Source organism: Lissotriton helveticus, chromosome 4_1 (genome assembly GCF_964261635.1).
Source record: "Lissotriton helveticus chromosome 4_1, aLisHel1.1, whole genome shotgun sequence".
NCBI lineage: Eukaryota > Metazoa > Chordata > Amphibia > Caudata > Salamandridae > Lissotriton > Lissotriton helveticus.
This window is the reverse complement of record NC_136063.1, coordinates 1,059,569,657-1,059,594,584: the sequence shown is the minus strand read 5'-3', so window position 1 is coordinate 1,059,594,584 and position 24,928 is coordinate 1,059,569,657.

The window sequence follows — 24,928 nt, the reverse complement described above, 5'->3', positions numbered from 1 at the left end:
TTCTATAGGTTGTTGAAAGAATATGTAGAAACTATGGATGTGCAGGATTGTTATGTCTGTATGCAGTTGCCTGCATCTGTATCGGTGGGAGTGACTTACCATCTTCTTCCTTTAACTTATGGAATGACTTGTAGTGTAATAGCTAGTTTATTTTACCAAACTGGGAAACTAGAGTATTATTATTCAGATATTGATGATATTTTTGCTAAAGTTCCTGTAGTGAATAGAATGAACAAAGTGAAATCTGCTAAAGTTTTGGGTGAATTTTTCTTAGAAATTAATGAACTGACAATAGAATATGCATTTAGAAATAATCTCAGGTGGAAATTGAAAAAGACAGAAAGTTCGCTTACCAAAGAAAAGCTACAGCAATTAAATCGAAACCTTCCTCATAGAATTGTGATGAAGAACATTTTGTAGAGAGTGAAACAAATGTTGCTTTGTGATTAGATCTTCCCCAACAGGGAACATTGTGTATTAGAAGAGATAATACAGTGTAAGACAACTATTTTGTGGGAGTGATTGCAAAGACACATACAGAATCATTGGGGGATGGGGATTAAAAAGTGGGAAGATCCTGTTTTTCCTGGTTTATATTTTATATGTGGTAACAAAGCTTATTATAGATTGCCTGATCACTGGTACGGGACATGTTATGTAGGTCTGGTGTTTCCTAAAAATGTTCATGTAGATAGAGGTAGTAATGGAATTCATGAGATAGGTAAACCATTATCTCGTAGGAGAAGGGAAACTTTCTTAGAAATAGGAGGTGATGTTTTTGGAGCATTGATACCAGCAGTGGGAATATCATTTAATGCAAACAGAATTCGAAAATTGTCAATGATAGTAGATCGTTTATCAATCAGTACAGCTGGAGGATTCTTAATGGTAAATACTGAAATGGTTACCATAAGAGCTATGGGAATGCAAAATAGACTTGCTCTTGATATTTTATTGGCAAAAGTAGGAGGAGTCTGTGGAATATTGAAAGTGCAACATTGTTGTACTTATATTCCTGATAAAAGTCAGAATATTCAAAGGTATATAAAAAATATTACGGAATTGCCTAAAGAAATTATCCAACTGGAGGTTGACGGTGTTCTAGAGAAACTTGGTAAGAGTTTTTCTAATGTAAAGAATTGGCTTGCTGAAATAGGTAGCTCATTAATTGGAAAAATAACAATACCTGTAACAATAGTAATAATGATAGTAATTATAATAAGATTAGGATGTATTTGCATTAAAGAAAAGGAGCAGAAAGAAAGATAACATTAAATATAAAGAAAACAAAACAAAGAGGAAGAAATATGAATGAAACTGAAATGGAGGAGTTAAAAGAGAAAATGTTCAAAGATTCAAGAGGTCAAATTTTGAAAGATACTTAAGTCTAAAACTAAAAGAGCGTGAAACATGTTTTTGTAGAAAAATTTAGGTGGGATGGTGGTGTGGTGATAAATCACCAAAGGGGGGAATTGATCGAGCAGGGAAGAGACAAAATATTTCGTGTACCCCCTTCAAACTCACACCCCTATAACCATAATCGAATTAACAGTGTGAAGCATGTATAAACTAACCAACGAGAATGCACGTAGACATATTACATTACACGAGGGAAACTAATGGCTATTTGCAAAAATAATATACTAATAATTGTGAACGAGTCCTATTAATATAGAGCTATGATAATACATATTTAGCGAATAAGAATGTGTGTTGAAGCTTTTAGAGAGTAAATATATGTTGTCGCAAAGAAAACTGAAAATGCATTTGGTAAGTAAAATTATGCTTTTACGTTTGCTTATGCTAGGTAATAACTGAACTGGGAACATTAGAATGGTGGGAGGTAAACACAAGGGCTATATTTCTAAACCTAACTTCTGCTATGTTTGGTTTACATTAGTTCTCATTTGAGGCCTACACTGCCTGCCTGTATACTGAAATATGGCTGATGACTGAAACATTGGCATTGGTCTGAGAATGAAGCCTCTACGCAAGCGCAAAAGAAAAGCCGAATAAGCAGAATGGCTTGTGCATGAAGCGAGTAATTTCAAGGCCAGCCTGGCCTAAAGTATTGAACTGTGCCAAAGGATATTTGCCTCTGTGACATTGTGAGAACGGAACAGTGACGGAAATAAAAGTAACCAACAGTGTAACAAAGTGACAAGCATAATTTGGAGATGGATGTCCTGGGAACCTCATGAGGATGACTTTGCTAAAATAAACTGGTTTGAGCAGAAATGAATGAGGTGATCTTCACCACCCCTCAAATGGACCAATCAGCGTGAACTGTGGACCCTAAAAGTTACAAATTAGAATTAGATAGTTAGAGAAAAAGGGTATAAAAGAGTGTGCTAAAAAAAGGGAAAAAAGACGTTTACTCCACGGACTTAATTGCCCCGCGACATGCTGTCGGTTTGAACTCTTTTATTGTGCTAGAGACTTTGAATTTTTACGAAGCAAAATAGCTGACTGAATGCAGAGTTTTTGATTTCTGATGAGAGTCTTTGAGGAGAATAGAGAGACAGATTGAGAATCTGTTTGTTTCTGTTATTTTCATATAACAGAGGGTAACGTATTTTTCCTAATTTCTTTTACCTTTAACATGCATTAAATAAATGTTGTTCTTGCTTGTCTAAATAAATCGTAAATCTTCTTTCCTTAAATGAATTAGATAAATTCAATATTCCTTTAAACTTGAGTTCTGGTTTTATTTTAAGAAATGTCATTACAAAATAAAATGCTAGAGTTATAGGTTTACTACGATTAAGCTGGTCTTAGTCTCCATCAACTACACTTCTACTAGATGGTCCATTGAGTAGTGGAGTACCTTGATGTAGAGTTTTCAGATAACATGATAGCATTTAGTTGCAAATGTATATAATGTATATATGGATTTGGAATTTAGGTACCCCGCTAACCAGCAGCTTGCCTTCTTTGTCACTGAATTCAGGAGTAATTGTGTGAATGTGGGTGTGACTCACGGTGTTATGGTTCCCAGCGATGAGTGAAGTGGTATTGCTCCTGAGTTAGGTGAGATGAATATTAAAGGCTGTTGGTAAGTTCCGCTGGATCAGCTTCACTAGGCATCACCCTTGACAAGAACTTATGGAGGCCCGAATATCGGGCATCCACTCGTTGGGAACACTCGGGGAAACATGGCGACCGCAGGCTAGTGCGGTGCGCGCGTCAGACGCCGATCTCCAGCACCGCGGAGTTGCTCTCTCTGCCTCTGCTTCTTTCGAAAGGCACAATGCGGAAACATAGTTCTCTGCCGTAACAGGCATTGAGATCTTGAAGTGTATGAAGCGCGAAAACAGGGGTTACCACGTTCCCTTATCGCCCGGATTTCTGCCTTCACTCAGGGTCTGTGAGCTCGGCGACTCTGTGGATGTGTCACTGCGACGCCTTGCTACGTCCCCCCGGCAGCCCCCCGCCTCTTCAGGGTCCGTGGCAGAGAGCAGCCGTGGAGCTCCGTCGAGGCCGCTCGGCGCGGGGGCAGCTGAGAGGTAGGTTGGGTCGTGCTGGGGGAGTGGAGGTTCAACTGCTGCAGCAACAGGTCGCTGAACCCGATTCTATTAACCAAATCAGACTTGAACAGGGGAGCACGTCTGGAGGGGCTTGTGACACCGCCACAGAGAATGGGAATCAGGCAGAAGCTGCTGAGAGCATTGTGAGCAAGAGCAGTGAGGGGGGGTCTCAGAGGTCTTAGAGACCTCAGAACTAATTAATCCCATAGTCAAGGTTAATGATACCTCCCTTGGGGAAACGAATTCCAAAAATATCAAGTGCGTGATTGAGAAGTTGGGAAAGACACAGAGTGTGAGCAAGAAGGCACTACAACTCCCAGAATCCCCTTTTCTAGAAAAAGTGGCGACAATTGCGCCCTCTACTTCTACCTCCACAGACTCAACAAAAGGAAGGCTAAATCGGAAGCCTAAATCTAAGGGAAAAAGAAGCAAAAAAAATAGCAAAGGTGGTCTCCAAGGGGGGTCTAAGACTTCAAACTTGACTTGCAGCTCTGGCAGAATAACTCCCTCTCTGCGCTCATTCTTTAAAGTCTTGCCTCAGGTATTAGATTTGATACCAGCTAGAAATCCGGATAAGAGTGGCAATATAAGCACTCCCTCTGTTTGCCTGTCCACCAGCATAGACTTGGGCATCCACAAATCCTGAAATCTGATACTGTGCATCAATGGCAGTTTACACACCTTTGAATGCTGCAATATAAAGGAGTAAGCAGGGGCAATTCACCTCCTCCCCCTCCTTTATTTTTGATATTAATCTTTATTTTTTTATTATTTTTTTATATAAATTTCCTAATCTCTATTTTGACATAAATCTCAGCATGGTTAGCATTACTGAGAGTTCCTAGCACAATACTTGTATGGCGTTTGCCCACTGAGTATGATTTTTTCAACATACCTATCTTCTCAGCATGGATAGCATTACTGATAGTTACCAGCACATCACTTATACGGCGTTTGCCCACTGAGTATGATCTTTTTTACTATTCTGGTATGCAAAGCCCGCTCGCAAAATACACCGTACCACTGCTATACCTCTCGCGCACTGACACATTGGCGCTGCGCATGCACAAGAGGATAGTGTGACCTTGTTGAGCGATCCAGTGCGCATGCGCCAAGAGATAGCGTACCTCGCGCGCGGCCGCGCCTAAGCCAGTTTTGAGCACTAATCTTTGGCGCACGGGCGAGAGTGGTTTTTGCGTTGCAGGCATTACCATAGATGACCATGCTCGAGGCCTGGGCACAGGTGCAAACAATTTACTTTGACTAACTATAAATACGACCAGTCTACCATCCGGTTGGTACCTCCCGGGGTGAGCTCTCATGAGCATCGAGGTACAGACGGACAGGTAAGACAGGCAGGATTCTTGTTGGGCTTCTTGTGGAAACTAATTCCCCTTTATTTTACCTTCATGTTAAATCGTTTTCAGACAACCTAGATCCTTTTTCATAATGAACTCATATGTAGTTTGGCAGCAAGAAAAATTATTTGTTGTGCTCCTCTAAATATACATATACTTGTACCAAGCAACATTCAAATAGGTACTTGTTTTTATTCCCTTCTCCCCTTCTCTCCTTACAACTTATATAATATTAGTATCTGGTAAACCCTGGGTTTGTTTTCTCTCTTGTTTGAGGTACTTGCTATGTTTTCTGAGAAATAAGAGAACAGTGTACCTCTTTAGTCACTGATGTTATTTCCCGCAGAGCGGGGCCTCCTTCCAGAGCAGCCAGCCAGGTAGAGGTGAGGCAGGACTATCCTACAATTGAGGGTAAGTCCACTGCCCTTATGACTATGTACATAGCATAACTTCTATACTAAAAAATGGACCTAATGCATGACATGTGATAACTTAGAAAAATGTATGTGTCTCTCTTTCATTTTCAATTCTACAGATACCAGGGTATTACCTGACAGACAATTGACACGCAGGAATACCGGTGGTGTATAACACTTTTATTATTATTTGTCATTATTCAATTTTCACTTGAGTGCAGCAGCAGATATCCACAACATTCTGGTCCTGGAGAAAGCCGCAGATACTTTGTTATAGATCTATAGGCTGAAACATGTCGACCTTCTAGTGACAGTGGTTTAAATCCATACCACTGAGCTGTTCCTTTTTAACCCTGACAGGTAGAACACATTAATAAAGTTATGTGGTGATTCTACTTAGCCAGTTTTAACCTCACTTATCCACACCTTACACAGCGCTGCTTACCTTACTACACCCTACATCTCATCTATGGGATTATCATCCTTCTCTTAAAACATCTCTAAGCTCCTTCTTTAACATCGAAGTAGCAGCTTCCAGTGTTGACCAGGTTTTCAGCACTGGTAAGGAGGACCCATATGATGAAGCATGTCACCTTCGGGTGAGTGAGGGTTCCTATCCTTAAGGGATGTCTTCCCCTTCACTTTAATTCATATTTCTTTAGTAGATTGATTGTGAGAGAGACACCGTTTTGTTTGTACACACATGTTTCAAAAGACTATAGGGGTATCATTAGGTATTGACATCCACAACACTAACAGAGGCCCTGAAATCTCTATCCCAGCAATCGATATGGTGGAACCTCTGCCTCCCCCACCACTGAATGTAGTAGTAAACACCCTGGAAAGTGAAGGCGAGGCGCAAGTCTTAATTTCCACTGGGAACACACATAACTCAGCGGGAGGAGACGAAGAAGAAGGAGATAGCAATAAGAGGTCCACTAATACTGAGTCCGCATTGGAAGCTCTGGTAGCCTCAATAGCTTCAATGAGAGAAGAGATTCGAAATGACTTCTTGATCTCTAAGGCAAATCAAAATGATATCCGGTCGTCCTGTGAAGTCTTGGAGAGGAAGGTGGATGGGCTGGGGGAAAGAACAGAAGTATTGGAGAGTTCGGTCGGAGTGATGAAAGCCAATCTGGAGGCAGCCGAGTCAAAAATTCAAAGTTTACGGAGGAAAGGGGAAGCTATGAAAGAAAGAGTGGCATCTTTAGAGAACTATTCATGTCGAAACAACCTGCGTCTCCTGAAGATACCGGAGGGAAAGGAAGGCAGAGACCTTAAGACCTATACAATAAAACTACTGAAGGAATCTCTAAACCTCGAGGAGTCAGCAGAGGAGCTCGATAAAGACATACAGAGAATTCATTGTGAACCCTTTCGATTAAACCCCGGTAGAATCAAACCTAGGAAAATCTTGATAAACTTCCTGACGTATGCCTTGAAAGAAAAAATCCTTAATCTTGCCCTCAAATTAAAATCTACAAAAGGTCCTGATTTCCCTTTTGAAATTCGTTCTGATCTCTCCAAAACCACGCTGGATAGGCAGTGGGAACTGGGCCAGAGGATGGACAAATTTAGAGCGGCTGGTGCAACAGTTCAGATGAAGTTCCCTGCATTCCTGTGCATTATGTACAATAATAAAATGCATAACGTCAGATCATCTTTCGAGGCTGATGAACTTCTGGAATCCATCTGTAATCACTCCCAGGGCAAACTCTAACTGATTAGATCTATTAAGCTCCTTTTCCTATACCATACCGCTCTTGTTCTTATACCCCCCGCTGATTTTTACCGATTGATACATATTGAGAACTGAGTCCAAGAAATCATATTTTCCTGTAACATTCTACGCAATGCCTCATATTCTACCTCTGGCTCAGGGACTTATAGCTAGTTTCTAGCATGTTAGGTACGGTAGGTCAGAAGTCGATTTTGAGCTAGCTCAAAGACTATAAGAAGATACAAAGTTTTTAAAAAGGGGGGAGTCACAAGGATCAATAAGATTTATAGAGAAAAAAAAGGTGAAAAGGTATAATAAAAGGGGGATGAAAAAAAAAAAGGGGGGTCAGGGGGCGAAGAAATGTAAAGCTTCTGCACAGGTCTATGTTTTCAGTTGAGGCAAGGGGAGCACTTCGTGGTGTGGGTGGAGAAGGCGTTGTAAGACGCGAATCCGGCCCTACATCTGGTCCGAGTAAGTATGGGAGGGTTCTCCAAGGGGGGAGTGGCGGGGGGGGAGGGGGGAAGCATTAAAATTTAAAAAAAAACTCAGGAGTCAGGCCTTTTAATACAAGTTCTTTCATCAAACAGACCAAATCGCCATTATTGGGATAACAACACAATAGTGAGAGGCAGGGAAGTGCAAACAGGGGTGGATGCTGGAAGATGACCTCTGTTCAGTTCCTATCTTGGAATGTCAATGGTCTGCGCGTGCGAGGGAGAAGAGAACATATTTTACAATACTTAAGAGACTCTCCAGCGCAGATCATTGTCATCCAAGAATCACATCTTTTAAAAAGTGAGGCCAACATAATACTAAAAAAGCAGAGATGGATAGATACATTTATCAGTACTGACCACCACGCCAACATAAGAGGAATTCTCCTAATTTGCAAAAAATCAGCAAAGGTTCAGATTCTTCATTATAATGAAGATCAAAGTGGGAGATGGCTTTTAGTCAAGATGTCTATCAACGGTTGGGCGTGTAACCTAGTTGGATATTATGGTCCCAACATAGACGACTCGTCCTTTTTGGAAACAATCAGGAACCACTTAACGACCTCTTCGGATCCAATTATATGGACAGGGGACTTTAATGTAATACTAAATCCAAAACTAGACAAATCCACCCATCACAGCGGATATAGAGGCCATGCTCCTTCTAAATCTAGACAGTCCCTTAAGGGGATAATGGAACAAATAGGCCTGGCAGATTTATGGAGAGAAAAAGCGGGCAATAAACAAGGGATATCCTATAGAAACTTAAAATACAAACACACCTCAAGAATTGATTTTGCTTTATTTAGTTATTGCCTCCAAAACTTCATAACTAGTATTAGTTATATCCCCTCTCATCTATCGGATCATTCGGCTCTCTTATTTATTCTAAAACTTCCAGCCCAAATCAAACATCCTTCTTGGTCATTTGACCGCACCATTTTATTAGATCTAGAGGAAGTGTCATATTTGAAGAACGAAACAAGTATGTTTTTGGATATAAATCTGTGCTCAGCTTCCCTTGGTACGGTCTGGGAGGCTTTAAAAGCATACTTGAGAGGTTGTATAACAAAGAGATCCTCCCACCTGGGTAAAATCTACAGATTGAAAATCAAAAACCTTGAACAAGAACTAGGAAAGATTGAGCAGAGGCTTGGAGCCTCAATTGGTTCACCTCAAGACCAAAAGATTATGTCTGACTTGAAAAATCAACTAGAAAATATTTTACAAGAGAGAGTAACGAAGAGATGGGAGGGGAGCAAAATTTCTAATTTTGAGTTTGGAGAAGCAGCGGGTAAGATTTTGGCCTGGAGGGTTAAGGCTGATCAAGCCAAAAACTGTATAAGAGAAATCAATGTTGAGGGAGAAAGCGGGGCTAGGACATCTAATCAAGAAATCAGTATAGCCTTTAGGGTATTCTTCGAGGAGATATATAGGGAAGATATCCTCGACGACCAACATACAAGGGACCTATGGCTAAATCAGATATCTCTACCGTCCCTTTCATCCGCACAGCGTGAAGGGATTGAGATGGATATTTCCGAGGCAGAAGTGAGGAAGGTCATTAGGTCACTAAAACATGGTAAGGCTGCAGGTCCTGATGGGCTTCCAGGTGAATTATATCGCACCTTGATAGATGTAATTGTTCCAACTTTAACAGCCCTCTTCAATGGTATCTTGAGGGGGGGACATGACCCTCCTCGATCTTGGAGTGAGGCCACTATAGTACTGATCCCCAAACCAAGCAAAGACCCAACTTTATGTGGGTCATATCGCCCAATATCACTACTGAACAGCGATTACAAGATTTTTGCGTCCATTATATCATCTAGATTGGGTTCAGTAGTGGGGGAAATTATACATCAGGACCAGAAGGGATTTATTAAAGTTCGCCAGTTATCCGATCTAACATATGATCTTGTGGGGGCAATAGATATCGCCTCATCTTTTTCCCTTCCGTTGGCAACACTCACCTTAGATGCGGCCAAAGCCTTTGACAGGGTTAATTGGCCCTATCTTAGTGATGTCTTGAAGAAGTTCAACTTCGGTGAGAAGTTTTGCTGCACTGTAGCACTTATGTATAATTCACCATCTGCACGGCTCTTAATAAATGGTACACTGTCTGACTCATTTAAAATCACGAGAGGCACTAGACAAGGCTGCCCGCTTTCCCCCCTCCTTTTTAATTTGTATATTGAACCATTTGCAGAAGTTCTAAGAGGGGATGCACTTATTCCATCTTTCAGATTTGGGGAGTGGGAACGGCGGGTAGCTCTCTATGCAGACGACATCTTGATTTTACCTCAGATCCGGAGACTACACTCCCAGAGGTAATTAAGAGAGCCGAAGAGTTTGGTCGCATCTCGGGATATGAGATCAACCCAAGTAAAACCGACATCATGGCATGGAATATCCCCGATTTACAGCTGGATGTAACCAACTCAATGCGATACTTGGGTATCCGAGTAGTACAAGATGTCGGTAAAATCGCCCAAGTTAACCTTGAGAGAGTGTTCCACGAGAGTAGGAAACTGTTAAAATCTTGGTCCAATCTTCCACTGACTATCCTCGGCAGAATAAGTCTGATAAAGATGTCTATCCTCCCCAAATTTACTTTTATTTTTAATACCATCCCTCTCGCATTCGACAATGCAATCTTGGAGAAGTGTCAGAGAGAGTTTAATTCCTTTGTCTGGAACTATAAATCGGCGAGAGTGGCATGGAAGAAATTGAGGAGGAGGAGGGAAAAGGGGGGACTGTCTTTGCCTGACTTGCAGTATTATGCCTGGGCCTTTCAGCTGTCCCACTCCAGAATGCTTTTAAAAGTTCCATCTAACACATCTACTGGTGTCATGTTCAAAGCCATGTTGACTGGTGCTGCTATACCAACAAATGGTTTCATGTTTAAATACGGGGATCAGAAGTACTTTAAAAAAGTGAAGTTAAAAACTCTTATGTCCCAGGCGAAGGCCTGGTCACAAATAAGGAAAAAACTAGGTCTGCCATATTTTTCAAATTTTGCACCCATTTGGGAATCTCCCGGGTTACCGCTTTGTCTGAAAGATAGGCTGGCAATCCCGCTGAGAGATGGAGGTTTATTAACATGGGGGGATTTGCTGGTAGGCGAATCACTGAGGTCCTGGGAGGAGTTACGGGAACAACTGGGCTCAGAGTTTTCAAGGTACAAGTTTATACAACTGGACAGTTGGGTCAAAGCACTGGCTAGATCAGGGGTAACACTTGGGAAGAGCAGTATCATAGAAGAAATGCTGTTAGAACGACCAGGAGGGGGTAGAGAAGTTTCGCAGTGGTACTGGAATCTGCTAGAAGAGATCGATGGAGAATTTATCCTCCCGGAACAACTATGGGGAACAGAACTTGGGGTCCAAAGCATCGAAATCTGGCAGAAATCCTGCACCCTGTTATATAAGTGTGTTAAACCTGCATGGCTTAGGCGTAACCATTTCTTTACGATACACCGAGCTTATTTTACCCCTTTAAAACTGTCTAAATTCATCCCAGGGAAGAAATGCAATAAATGTAACTATATTGCGGCTTCGGATATCCATATGTTTAAAGAATGTCCTAGTATATTACAGTTCTGGAATGAAGTGAAAGTGACTTTGGACTCCATTCTTAATATCTCGGTTTCCATCATACTACCCCTGATTATATTCGGATGGGATAACAGTATAAGGGGTCATGCAAGGACATTCCTGTTCTACGCAATATTACTTGCAAGAAGAGAGATATGTAAGGTTTGGATAGAAAACTCAGCACCAACACATGCAAATTGGTTGTCGGCCCTGTATGAAACATCTAAAACAGACATGCTGAGATCATGCGGCGCACGTAACCTGGCTTTCTGGAACTTTTTGGCTCAGTGTAGACAGTAACCGGGGTTTTTTTTTTCCCCAGTCCAATGATTATGCCATAATACTCCAAGAACTAGGCCCCTCCTCTCGGTTCTATGGCTGGTTCAGCAGGTTTCAATACCAAGTTTGGAGTCATCCCCTTTTTCCTCTTCAGGTCATCTCCTGCCGATTCTCACAAATCACGTTTTCTGGTGCAGCGTTAACTTTGCACTTTGGTTCGATACGCGCATGGCAGTTGGAGGCTAATTAAGAGGAGGGCTAGGCAAATGAGGATTTAAAAAAAAAAATTAAAAAAAGAACTTATGGAGGCCCACATCAAAAACTCTGCAAAAGATGCGCTTTTCTCACTAAAACCCCTCAAAAAATTGAAACCTTTTCGTCCCCATGATGACTTCAAGACAGTAGTTCAATCCCTAGTTTTCTCTAAAATCGACTACGGGACCGCCATCCTAACAGGGACTCCAAAAGCTCACCTAGCCCCATTAAGGGCAGTGCTGAACATGGCCGCTCGACTCATATCTGGAGTCAAAAGATTTGAACACATCACTCCAGCTCTCAACTCCCTCAACTGGCTTCCCATGGAAGGGAGGTGTATTTACAAGCTGGCCTGCATCACACACAAAACCCTTCATTCTCTAGCCCCCAACTACCTGAACAACAAGCTGGTAAGAGCAGGACAATCCAGAACTCTGAGAAGCTCCAACTCACTCCTTATTCCTCCGAAACTGAAAAAGAAAACCACTCAGTACCGATTGTTTTCTGGTAATGCTCCCAGGATGTGGAACACTCTCCCTAGAGTCCTCAGATGCAACCCCTCCTTCTCCTATTTTTAAAGAGACCTGAAACTCCATCTCCTTAACAAATACTTTCCTGATCAACGTCAACTAACCTAGACTTCAATATCCAAGCTGACTCATCTCTCTCTTGACATTCAAGGATAGTTGGTGACCGGACTGTGTTAGCCACCTATGTTTTTTTTCTCTCCTTCCACTGCACTGTTTACTTATTTTTCATGTTGTATTTGTTATCTCTGTTTTGCTTCCTTACCGCCTTCCTACTATGTAATGCAATTTTCTTCTGTTTTTACAGTGTGTATATAAAGCGCTCTTATACCTACGGGTCAAGCCAACGCTATATAAAACTTTTAAAATAAAATTAAAAATTAAAAAATAAATAGTACTGCATGGATCAATATCTCATAAGCCTCTTTTTGCACCTCTGTTGGTTCTTTCTGCACTGCACCTCTTTTGCAAATTTCTGCATCCCTCTTGCCTATTTCTGTACCCGTCTTCCTTTTTTGTCCACTTCTCTTGCTTCTTTCTGCACTTCTCGTGCTTCTTTCTGTATTGCTCTTGCTTCTTTCTGTACCGCTCTTGCAAATTGTTGTATACCTCTTGCATCTTTGTGCACCCATGCACCCCTGTTCCCCCTTTCTCTACCTTTCTTGCCTGCTTCTGCACTTGTCTTGACTCTTTTTGCACCTCTGTTGCTTCTTTCTGCACTTCTCTTGCCTCTTTTTGCACCCTTCTTCCCTCTTTTAGCTCCTCTGTTGCCTCTTTCTGCACTTCTCTTGCTTCTTTCTGCATCCCTCTTGCCTCTTTCTGTACCCCTTTTGCTTCTTTGTGCACCTCTCCTGCCTCATGCTGCACCTCTCTTGCCTTCTTCTGCAGTTCTCTTGCCTCTTTCTGTACCTTTTATACTTAGTTCTGCACTTCACTTGCCTCCCTCTTGGCTCTTTCTGCACCTCTGTTGGTTCTTTCTGCACTGCTCTTGCTTCTTTCTGCACCTTTGTCCCAAATGTCTTCATCCTTCTTCCTTCTTTTTGTACCGCTCTTCCCTCTTTCTGTACCCCCTTGCCTCAGTCTGCCCACCTGTTCCCTTTCTGCACCCCTTTTGCCTATTTCTGCAACTCTTTTGCCTCCCATTGCAGTTCTCTTTCCTCCTTCTGCACCTCATCTGCCTCTTTCTGCACCTCTGTTGGATCTTTTGTACTGCTCTTGCTTCTTTCTGTACCTCTCTTGCAAATTTCTGCACCTGTCTTGCCTCTTTCTGCATCCCTCTTATCTCTTTGTGTACCTCTCTTGCCTCTATCTGCACCCCTGTTCCCTCTTTCTGTATCTCTTTTGCCTTTTTCTGCAAGTCTCTTGCCTCTTTCTGCAGTTCTCTTGCCTCCTGCTGCACCTCTGTTGCTTCTTTCTGCACTTCTGTTGTCTCCATTTGCAACCGTTGCTTCATTCTGCACTTCTCATGTTTCTCACCTATTTTGCTTCCTTCTGCACCCCTGTTGTCTCTTTCTGCACTCGTCTTCCCTCTTTCTGCACCTCTCTTGCCTCTTTCTGCACCTCACTTGCCTCTTTCTACACTTCTCTTGCTTCTTTCTACACCTCTATTGCTTCTTTCAGCAATTCCCTTGCCTCTTTCTGTACTTATCTTGCCTGTTTTTGCACCTCTCTTGCCTCTTTTGGTATCTCTCCTTCCTCTTTCTGTACCTCACTTGCTTCTTTCTGTACCACTCTTGCCTTTTTTGACACCCTTCTTCACTCTTTGTGCAATTATCTTGCCTTTTTCTACACATCCCTTCCCTCTTCCTGCACCACTCTTGTCTCTCTGCACCTCTATTGATTCTTTTTGCACTTCTCTTCCTTCATTCTGCACCCCTCCTGCCTCTTTCTGTACCCTTCTTGCCTCTGTGTGTACCTCTCCTAACCCTTTCTGCACCACTCTTGCCTCTTTTTGCACCTCTGTTGTTTTTGTCTGCACTGCTCTTGCCTCTTTCTGTGCCCCTCTTCCCTCTTTCTGCACCTCTCTTGCCTCTGTCCGCCCACCTGATCCCTGTCTCTGTACCTCTTTTGCCTGTTTCTGCAACTCTCATCCCTCTTTCTGCAGTTCTCCTGTATCATTCTGCACCTCCGTTGCTTCTTTCTGTACCTCTCTTGCAAATTTTAGCACTCCTCTTGCAACTTTCTACACCCGTCTTGCCTCCTTCTGCACCTCTGTTGGTTCTTTCTGCACTGCTCTTGCTTCTTTCTGCAGATCTGTTGCCTGTTTCGATACTTCTCTTGCCTCCTTCTGTACTCAAATGAGAAGTGCAAGCTGTCAAGTTTAAAGGTCTGCGTGCTCTCGTGACTGAGGGATATGTCTACGTGTATATATATTCTTACATGTGTTATGCATCTTAAGATTGTAGCTTAAACAGCGAGTAACTTCTCCAATAGGTGGTCGAATCTTCTCAGGTCTGCTCTGTCATTCGGTTGCACAGGCAGACATGTCTTTTGTATAGTATAGCATGATAATACCTCGGCACTCTAAAAGTAATATCCCTTCTCATGTATAACCTTTATAAGTTGACTTCATCAGTTTGTATCACCAATATGTCAGAGGCAAAAAACAGAGATAGGTTTATGCAAAAGAAGTTCCTTTTAATTTGAACAAATATGCTGAAAACATCACAATTTCAGCCAAGACTGTAAAGACCCTTATTACAAAGAACATATAGATGGGGTAACTTTTTGTAAGGAGGACAATTCGAAGCTACACAGTCTTGATCAAGATGCAGCTGACATGTGTTTCGTCACATCCAGTGACTTCCTCAAGACTGTAAATACAATGACATAATTTCATACATATTATTGATCTTTGTATTTAGATTAGCTTAATTATTATAAGAAAAATTCCACCATAGATCTTGAGCAGAATCTTTCATGAGTGCTAAGTGAGTCAAAAACAAGAAAGAAGGGTTCCAAAAGTAAAAAAACAGTGCTTAGAATGAAAACAGGTGTATGATATACCCGTGATCATTGAGAAAAATCTTGGTTCCAAAGAATAAGCAAGAGTGTTCCTGCAGTTAATAAAATGTGAGAAGAAAAAGAGGAAGAGAGAGAGAATGTGATAAAAGAACATAGACCTAAAACCTGATTATACAAATATTCAATGGTGAACACTATATGGCAAGCAGTGTGATACACATCCCCTAGTGAAAGAAATTTTTAACAACTAACCTTTGTAGAAAAGATTATTTCATGTGACAGCAGCTGATCCTGTTTCTTCATATATTTTGCCAGACCCGACTACGATACAACACTTAACAGTGTTCTGAGAAATATAATCAGAGCACAAGAATATCTCATGAATACCATGCACGTCAGTGTTCCTAATAAAGTTATCCCACAATAGTGTAATATATGTATTCACTTTCTTATTTATTCCAAAAGCGACTTCGACCTACGTCATAGATTAGAGTTCCGGAGATCAACCTATCAAGTAGTTCCGAAAGCTTGTATCGTGGATCCCTAATGGGCAACAAAGAAGAGTGCAATTGGAACCACCCATCCCATCCCATATCTATCCATTAAGATAATGATTCTCCCCATCAGACTTACTAAATGTATCAGTCTGTCGGATTCCGCGTCTATGATTTCTTTTCAAAGCGTGTTATTTCTTTAGAAGCCCAGAGACAAATTCCAAAGTGTGCTTGTCCCTGTGCATATGACGCGGTTCCTATATCATATTGAAAGGTAAAAGGAGCCCTACCATGACACTATATGGACCCTCCCCAGTTCTTAGTTAAACTTACTTAAAAATCTCTTAGTGGAACAGCAACCATGTTCAATTTCAGAACGGGCTATAATAGGCCCCTGAATGAGAATAAGGGAGAAACAAAGAAGTGATGAGAGAGTGACCCAACCTCCTAATCGTGCTAAAAAGACAAGCTGCAAACTACTTTCCACCCCGCTATTATCTGGTCGTATGAGGCGTCATTTTAATTTTAACGTTTCCGTATCTCCTATGTGAAAATATGACATAATTGCCTATAGTCAAGGTCCCCGAGAAGCGGAATAAAAATAATGGACCCCCTAGAAAAAGTATTATTCAGGCCTGCGTTAAATGTATGGTCACTAGGTGCCTGACTAGTCCGCAGTGCCGCATTGAAAATAAAATCCTGTACGGAGGTATAACTACCACAATGTCTCTATAACTCACCACATGACAGGTTCCGTGATTCGGCGGCATGGGCTTCCAAGTTCGCGTCTGACAGAGAATGGCATGAATTCAGCCCGTCTCTTTTAACCGGTAATCCAAGTCGAAAAAACAGAAGTGAACAAAAACACAAAGGAAGAGAAATTGTAAGTCCCCTTCACTCTTTCTCTTCCCCCCATGGGATGTAGATATTAGGCTTCTATGCCGGCCATATTGGAAAGGAGTTTGTCGACTTACTAGCGTTGCCATAAGCGTCTGAAAATAAAATATTCTTTACTATCCTGCTAACATCGTGTGCTTTAGAAAATGAAAATAGGTTTGTTACATGTACATTATTTGGTCCACACGAGGCAAACATATCTTAATTTTAACAAATAGACTGTATAAAAATAAACCGCTAATAGGTGGTAATAGATCCTACCACCTATTAAATATATAGTAAAACATATGGATGGTGATATTTTATTTTTAAATACAATGCACTCTTTCAATGTCCATATTGGCAACCAAGAAAAGGTTTGCCAACCAAAGGTTAGTAATGTCTTATGTATATATGAGTTATAGAGCCCCTCAAATAAACTATTGAATACCCACATGCCCAGTATTGTAAGCAAAAAGAAATGCATACATCTTCTTTTACACAAATTTACAGAGTTTGCTGGTTGAAACACAGGTATTCAAGTGTTTCTATGTTTATTTTAATTTAACATATCACTAGGTAAAAGTATAGACACGCATGCATACCTTCACAAACTTGGTCAGACTTGCAACCGTGATATGCTTAGGATTGCTGTTTTATACTTGGTAGGCCTAAAATTCTCAGCAGTCAATTAATAGTGAACCTTCAAGAGAAAAGTGAGGTTTAAGACATCTTCGGAGAAGGATTAGTGATTAGGGTACTTTGTATGAGTCTGTTGTAAGGTACAGTCAAAGTAGGCCTCTTTCTGCGCCTCTATTGGTTCTTTCTGCACCTTTCTTCATCTTTCTGCATATTCAAAAATTTGCATTTAAAAAGCCTTACAAATTCACTGAAAAAAACAGAGGTTTCCAGGACGTTATAGTTAGAAATTAGCGTTTAGAAAACCTCGGAAATTCACAGAAAAAAACACAGGTTTCAGGGACGTTATAGTTAGTTGGGGTGCCGCTCTTAGCCGTCTTGGTGCCTGAATTACCTGTGGACTGTTGCTGTTCTTTGGATGCCCGTGGACCTTGAAAAATCTGCCTGAAGTCTTGGGGGAGACCAGAGCCAGTCCAGCGAGTGGGTGCGGGACTGCGAGTCCCAGCAGGCTAAGCGCGTGAGTCACCAGCGCACCTGCGACTCTTCCCGCCCCACCCCTCCCCCTGCTGCTGATAACGGCTCGCGGCCCCCGCTTCGCGGGAGCCGCTCGCAGCCGTCTTGGTGCCTGAATTACCTGTGGACTGTTGCTGTTCTTTGGATGCCTGTGGACCTTGAAAAATCTGCCTGAAGTCTTGGGGGAGACCAGAGCCAGTCCGGCTAGTGGGTGCGGGACAGCAAGTCCCAGCAGACTAAGCGCGTGAGTCACCAGCGCACCTGCGACTCTTCCCTCCCCACCCCCTCCCCTGTATTTAACTCAACTTACATCCGCGAACGCGGGACGTGCGCGGGACGGAGCTCGGGGCGAAGCCCGGGCCAAGGGCGGGCCCTCTGAGGCCCTCAGAGACCGAGTGAGGCCGGGCAGGGCCTACCCTTTTTCATCGCTTTTATTGCTTTTGACAGTTGGTGGGCCTGTTCGCAATGGCTCAAAGTCCTGACAAAGCACTCTCTGAGAAGACTGGGGGTAACAATATTGGTACACTTGACAATTATTTTACAAGGGCTCTCACTGATGCAGATAGGGAAAAGTCACTGGCAGAGTGCCGGGCAGAGCGTCGTCGCTCTGTAGAATGTATGAAGAACAGGGCTTCCACTGATCCCCCGCTCAACGCCCTTTCCCTTACCATAGGAGGTACTGGCAGCAATGAAGACCTCCTATCCTTGGAGCGTTTCCCATTTTTGTTACGCGATTGCACTCCAACACCCCTGGCCCCCACAGACAAGCCCATAAGTGACACTCCTCTCTTCAGTTCGATTTTGATAGATGTTGACCCGACTACCCGGACTCCGGTCCGGTTTAAATCTGCTCTAAACAAACCGAAAAAAACAGTGCCTATTAAGGTACATGGCCCACCACCTGCCAAAAGAAGACGGAAGGGGGGCAACCCGCAAAAGCCCAATATCAGTCATACCGACTTTGGTAGACCCCCAAGGTTCAGTACCAGAACTGCCTCGGCCCCAATGGCCGCCCTAGTTAACATGTCAAACTCGCCACCTCCTTCATTACTGGCACCAGTTGTACAGGCTGTGAACACTACTGTTCAAATTGACATCCCTGAAGACCCCTCCCTAATGGACGTCCCTACTGCCGTTTCACTGGATAACATGGAACACCTAATAAGGTCTTTCATCCTACCCATCATAGAGAGGCTGAGGAGGGTTGAGAAAAGGCTTGAGGACATTGAGTCTGCAATTAGTAATCATGAGGGATTAACCAAGGTACTGGTGAGTGGGGTTGCCCCACCCCCAGCCTTGGTGACATCGTGCACTCCCAGTGCTTCTAAAGGTACAGTCCAATCTATTAAACTAACAAACCCCAAGCAACAGAGGGCTCCACCCCCTAAGCAGGGTAACAATCTAGTTACAAATCCAGTTAATGCAGCTCCGAGGGGACCTGGAAAAGTATCTGCAGGAAATACACGGGAGACCACACGGGGTACCACCAGATATACCAGGTCACCTTCCCGTAAAGCCCCCAAGTAGAATTACCCCCTGAAGCTGTCCCCTACGTGGTTGTTCTTACAGGGGTCCCAAAATTGCCAGATAACAAGAGGGAAGGGTTTTATCAGTTGAAAAATAAAATTATGCACTGGCTCAGCCAATTTAGACCACTCACACATAACATCAATGGTGACATTGTTCATGTCCGGCGTCTCTCTTGGCTGGGTAGTAGGGTCAAAGATAACGAGAGAGATTTAGTTGTTGTAAATTTTAGAGACCCTCGAGCTGTCAATTATATACTAAACTGGCCCCAAGGTAGTGGCAGCAATTCCATCGTCCCTCGTCCCTTGACTTATTTCTACCCCAGATCCCTAGTGTTCCCCCCCACCTACACTGATGGCCAGGCACCCAATCAGATTATCCCTTCATTATCTTTCAATACTAGATACCCGCTACAAGTTCCACACCCTCTACCCGCTGCTGACCCCTTCGGGTGGAATATGGTACCTTCTAGGCTTAATAGAAACTCCAATAGGAGAATGGATCATCTGAGACCTTTAACACCCCTGGAGTCAGTAAATAGGTTTGATGTGTTCTCAGGTATGGACGATTGTGATTGAAGATTACAGTCTGATCAGGGCATGGGTGGCCAAACAAACGCCACTGGCGAGGGTGTGATCGGTGCGGAAATCCAATCTATCGAACCTCTCCCCGAGTTGGCGGACACCACTGTGGCTACTATACCTGATTTCTCTGCTACACCTCCTGGCGAGCATATATCCTGTCTGTCCATTCTCTCCTGGAATTTGGCCGGACTTCAGGGTAAACTAGACTCCCCTGAATGGGGGTCTTTTAGCGACACACAGGATGTATGCCTGTTTCAGGAGACATGGGCACGGGAGGACAAATGGCGATCAGGCTATGCAACATTCTCAATTCCAGCTAAATGGGAGGGGAAAGGACGGCCCTCGGGGGGGCTCTGCATATGGGTGGCATCCCATTTGGGATGCAAGGCTAGGGCCCTCAAAACTAATTCATTGGATGTTCAGTGCGTGTTGTTGGAATGGTCGAACCATACTCAACTAGCGCTGATAAATGTATACTCCAGACCGATGGGTATAACGAAGCCCTCACCCACCTTTGATGAGCTCTCTCTATTTTTGCCCACAATACCTCAGGATGCTAGGATCCTGTTGGGGGGAGATTTTAACTGTCAGTATGAGCCGTTAACCCTGACTATGGAGGGAGCACTTCTGGAGGAGGATGATCAGTGGGGAATTCCGCAATTAGTTGGCCCCCCACCTAAGCCATGGTCTCCCTTAGCAACACAAATTCTGGCACTCACTCTCAGTAATTCTCTGAGGGCTTGTAATGGCCGCATTAAGAGTGACACCCCTTCAAAACCCACTTTTAATAAACCAGGGCAGGAGTCTCATTTGGACTACATCCTTGTTCAGACATCGGACTCGAACAAGGTCTCTGACTTTGTGGTAGTCCAAAGAACTGACAGCGACCATAACGCGCTGATTCTTTCGCTGGTTTCGCCCAGTGGTTCCACGGGTGATCAGCCGGCAGAGGCATCTTTAGATCCTAAATTAACTTTAACTAATGATAGGCGCAGAGTGAGGTGGGCCAAGCTTTTGGATAATCCTGCCCACATCTCGGAGCTTATGCACGAATCCTCCCCATATTTGAACGCGTCGGGGCCCTTATTACTCAATCCTCTCCAGAAGAATTGTTTCCCAAGTTGGGCACCCTCCATACGTAATTGGTGGATACCTTTGTGAAACTTTTAAACCCAATTGCGCAGAAAGGGCCATGCAGGGGGCAAAGACTCTCCTGGTACAACTCAGCTTGCAGGAAGGCAAAGGCCGACCTCCTCGCTGCATTGAAGCACCCTAGGGACATAGAGATAATCAAGACTAGGAGGGCGGAACTGAAGCAAGCTATCCACCATGCAAAGGTGGAACGGGATCTTTCCAATTGGGAAAACATGTTGGCTTCCCTCCAGACTAGAGATGCTCGCAAATTTTGGCAGATAGTGAGAATAGGTTCTGCCGAGCCGACTCAAGCTGTGGAGGCCAATATAGCGGCTACGGTGTGGGAGGACCACTTCCGCAGCCTCTATGAAGAGGCCAGCCCTGGCTTGCCCAAGCTCCAAGATGGGCTACCGTTTGAACACCTTTTACTCCCTGGGGGGTCAACCGCGCAATTTAAAACTTTGGAGGGCGTTGAGCCAATGCAATTCTCACTGGGGGAGGTTTTCAACGTAATATCTAAACTGCCATTGGGTAAAGCCCCCGGGCTAGATAAAATCCCGGCAGATCTATTTAAGCACCATCCTAGGGTCTGGGCCCCCTACCTGTTGGAAGTTTTTAATGCAATCCTTGGGGAATGGCAGTCCCTAGTACTTGGCTGGGAGCAGAGATTGTACCTATCTTCAAGAAGGGCTCTCCTCTGCTCCCAGCCAATTACAGGCCAATCAGCCTCATTGATGTCTCACAAAAAACCTTCGCGAGGCTGATACTTGACCGCCTGCAGGAATGGATGACGGACCACTCAATCTTAAGCACGTTCCAGGCTGGGTTCAGGAGTAAGGTGTCAACTACGGACCAAATTTTTCGTTTGGCCCTCCTCTTTTGGAAGACGGTGCGGGTGGAGGGGGGTACGTTGTACACCGTCTTTGTTGACCTCCGCGCAGCCTTTGATTTGGTTCCGCGGAGTAAACTATGGACGGTACTCGCCAAACTCGGCATCCCCGCCGCTCTTTTAGACATCATTGTTCGTCTACACACACACAATTATGCACAGGTGCGGTGCGGGAGGATGGGTAGCCTCTCAAAAAGATTTCCCGTTGGCAGAGGGGTAAGGCAGGGATGTGACCCTGTTTTGCCTCTTTGTCAACGGGGTAATCGATTACCTAAATAATGTCCCTAACACAGATGCCCCTAGGCTCGGCGGCAGCAGGGTGCCCGCAATTATGTTTGCGGACGACACCCTGCTGCTGTCGAAATCCCCAATGGGGATTCAGGTTATTCTGGAGGGTTTTGAGGCATTCTGTGGAGAGCATGGTCTCAAAATAAATGCCCTGAAGACCAAGTACATGATTTTTAATCCCCCCCAAAAAACAGGCCCCACCCCTCTATAGGCCTGAACCGGCTAGAAAGAGTCTTTACGTTTGAGTACCTGGGTGTGACCATGAATGATAAATTGGAATGGGGCGATCATCAAGTTAAGTCCCAGCTCAGATTGGCTCAAATAGCAGGGGGAATAATTAGGCTAGTCAACTCTAATAAATCATCTGTTAGACCGTTAGCCCCCCCGTTGGAGATCTATAGACTCCAGGCCAGAGGTGCGATTCTCTATGGCAGTGAACTTTGGGGACATGCTTGCAAAAAAGAGTTGGTCATTGAAGAAAACAAGTTTCTTAGACAACTCTTAAAGTTACCGGCTAGTACCCCCCTTCTGCCCCTCAGGTTGGATCTGGGTCTGAAACCTTTGGACGAGGTAGTGGGTGTAAAGCCCCATACCTTTTGGAGAAGATTATGGTCCACTCCTGAGTTAGCCAACTACAGGCAGGAACTGCAGGAAATTATTGCTCTTCCTGCTATAGAGAACATCTCGTGGTTTAAATATCTAAAAACTGAGTTTGCTCGGCTGGGCCTTCTGACCATGTGGAGTGATCCTGAAGTTGCCTGTCAGGGGATTGTCCCGCAAACATCTGGTGGCAACTTTTCATGCATGCAATCTTGCATCTCACACACAGGGTATACTCCCAGATTCTTTGGCTAACACTTTTCTTCGGGTGAAGGATTCCTACAAGTTTGAGTCAGTACTTGATGACATCTTTCCGAATCTGGCCAGGAAATTATGTCTGCAATGGCGGTATGGAACTCTCCCGCTAAGAGCATTTACCAGTAAATGGAAGCAGCACTCCATGGAAAACTGCCCTGGATGCAACTGTAGGCTTGAAGATGAATTGCATTTAGTCTTCTTCTGTCCTGCTTACATTGCGGCTAGAAGGTTTTTGGATAATTCCTTTATGTAAAAATCTAGGGTTTGCTAAATGCTCTGAAGCCTTTATAATTCTTAAAACTGACCTTTCAAAGGTAACTGTTTTTGCAATGGCCAAATTTCTCGAAGCAGCATGGCACAAGAGATTGCTTCTAATTCCTAGGGTGTTTCATCCCTGATTCAGTCTATGTATTGGTTAGTGTACAAACTTCCTGTATCAGGTTATTTTATGTAAGTTTTTAGCTATATTGTTAAATTGCCTTCATTTTTAAATTGCAATTTCATACACTGTTTTAATTAATCAGTACTGGGCCATTTGATTCTTCTTATAGTATAGGTTGAGGTGTATTGGGGCATTCTCGCTTTCTATTCATGTGTTATCCCGCTATTGATGTAACACTGATGTCTGACTTTTGCTTGTACCAATTTTATGCTTATCTATTATGACAAATTGCCGAAATAAAGATTAATGAAATGAAATGAAATGAGTTGGATATTTTACTCATACAAAACCAGAGAAATTCAGCCGTTATAGTTGGTTGTGCTAACTATAACTGGCGACCCCGCAATGCACTGCTGATGACGTCACATATTACATCACTCATGACATGGTCAGTAACATCACTGATGACATCTCATATGGCATCACTGATGACATCATCAAGTGACTGTGTGTTTCTGTAAAGTATAAATATGTTTATATATATATATATATATATATATTATATATATATATATATATATATATATATATATATATATATATATATGCCAAGGTGTATTGAAGAATGAGTGGGTGTATGAGTGTCTGGATGATTTAGTAGGTGCATGACTCACTGTATAAGTGAGTAATTAAATGTGTCTTACTGAATGCATGGGTTAGTGACTAAACTGTGTGAATGTCTGTATCAGTCTGTCAGTTGGTGTGTAAGTGGCTGCATTCGTTGGTGAGTAGCTACATGAGTGTCAATATGGGTTATTGATTGGTTGTCTGAGTACTGGTATGGGTGCCTGAGTGTCTGTGTGGGTGGGCGGGAGGTGTGACTCTGTTTTTTTCAGGCAGGTTAATGTTAGGAATTATCATTAAAAAAAACCTTAGAAATTCACTGAAAAAAACCCTAGGTTTCAGGGGTGTTATTGTTAACTGGACATTTCCACTCATACAAAACCATTGAAATTCCTCCGTTATAGTTAGTTGTACTAACCGTAACTCTCGCGCCCGCAATCCACTGGTGATGATGTCACATATTACATAATTCATGACATGGTCAGTGACATCACTGATGACATCACTGATGACATCTCAAATGACATCACTGATGACATCACTGATGACATCATCCAGTGAATGTGGTTTGGTTCCATATTTAAATATGTATTAAATATAGCAATCTGCATTGAAAAATGAGTGGATATATAAAAATCTGGATAGTGGATTTAGTAGCAGTGTGATTGATGATTGATTGTTTACGTGAGTACTTTATAGTGTCTCACTAAATATATTGGTTAGTGACTAAACTGTGTGAATATCTGTATAACTTGGTCAGTTGTTGTGTAAACTGCTGCACCAGTTGGTTACTAGCTACGTGAAACTCTATATTAGTTATTGATTAGTCAACTGATTATTTACAATGAAGAGTGAATGTGTGTGTGCTTCGGTGGGGGTCTGTGACTGTCCAAAGATAATGTGAATAATTCAGTACGTATATGAGGTTAAGGCTACGTATTATATTCACTATTCCCAAGAAGCCGCGCGCCTGCGCGTGTGTGC